Consider the following 1,478-nt stretch of genomic DNA (forward strand, 5'->3'; position numbering starts at 1 on the left):
AGTGATGGTGAGTGCTATGAAATGTGTGAACCTGGTGATTCACAGACCTGTACCCCTAGGGATAAAAACACATTATATGTTTATAAAAAAAATTAAAAAATAATTTAAAAAATCTATTAAAGAGAAAACACATATTGCAAGCCCAGAGCTAATCTCATATTCAATCAAAAAAGTTTGAAAGTTTTCCCCTTAACGATCAGAAAAAAGACAAGTGTATCCACTTTCACTACTCTCATTTGACATACTACTGGATGTCCTAGCCAGAGAAACAAGGAACATAAGGAAATAAAAGACTCCAAAAAAATAAAGGAAGAAGTAAAATTTTATTTTTTTGGATAACATGAACTTACATGTTAAAAAATCCTAAAAACTTCACAAAAAATTTTGAATAAACAAATTTAGTAAAGCTGCCAAATACAAGATCAATATATAACAGACAAGAATTTTGTTTTGTTTCATTTCTTTTTAATATGGAATGCTTCCCAGTTTTTCATGTCATCCTTGTTTAGTGATCACGCTAATCTTCTCTGCATCATTCCAATTTTAGTATATGTGCTGCCAAAGTAAGCACAAGACAGGAGCATTTTAACACTCTAATGATGAACTATCTGAAAAAATAAAGAAAACAATCTAATTCACAATAGCATCAAAAATAATAAAATACTTAGGAATAGATTTAACTAAGAAGATGAAAGATCTGTACTCCATAAACTATGACATTGATAAAGAAATTGAAGGAGACACAAACGGAAAGATAGCTCATATTTATGAATGGCAAGAATTAACATTGTTAAAATGTCCATACTACCGAAAACCATCTGTAAATCCAATTCCTATCAAAAATCCAATGTTAGGGGCGCCTGGGTGGCTCAGTGGGTTAAGCCGCTGCCTTCGGCTCAGGTCATGATCCCAGGGTCCTGGGATCGAGCCCTGCATCAGGCTCTCTGCTCAGCAGGAAGCCTGCTTCCTCTTCTCTCTCTGCCTGCCTCTCTGCCTGCTTGTCATCTCTCTCTGTCAAATAAACAAATTAAAAATCTTAAAAAAAAATCCAATATTATTTTTTTACAGAAGTAAGTAAAGAATCCTAAAATTTATATGAGACCATAAAAGACGACAAATAATAAAAGCAGTTCTGAGAAAGAATGAAGAAGAGAAATTACACTTCTTGATTTGAAACTATACTACAAAGCCCTCATGCTCAAAACAATAAAGTATACTGGCATAAAAACAGACCCATAAACAAGTAGAACAGAATTGAGAGTCCAGAAATAAATCCTTTCATACAGTCACCTAATATTTGACAGGGGCCAACATATGTAATGGGTAAAGATAGTCTGTTCAATAAATGATATTTAAAACTGAATAGTCACATAAACAGTATGAAACTGGAACCTTATATCACTCATAAGTCTTAACTTGAAATAAATTAAAGACTTAAAGGTTATGCATGAAACTACATTACATTTCCTAAAGGAAAA

General features: G+C 32.6%; 1 non-coding gene across 1 annotated transcript; it reads right to left on the minus strand.

Moving 5' to 3' along the window:
- Positions 1-464: 464 nt before the first annotated feature.
- LOC131820201 (U6 spliceosomal RNA) lies at positions 465-571 on the minus strand. The gene has a single exon (XR_009349519.1). It is a non-coding gene; the product is annotated as a U6 spliceosomal RNA (small nuclear RNA).
- Positions 572-1,478: the final 907 nt, after the last annotated feature.

Source organism: Mustela lutreola, chromosome 17 (genome assembly GCF_030435805.1).
Source record: "Mustela lutreola isolate mMusLut2 chromosome 17, mMusLut2.pri, whole genome shotgun sequence".
NCBI classification, from domain to species: Eukaryota; Metazoa; Chordata; class Mammalia; order Carnivora; family Mustelidae; genus Mustela; species Mustela lutreola.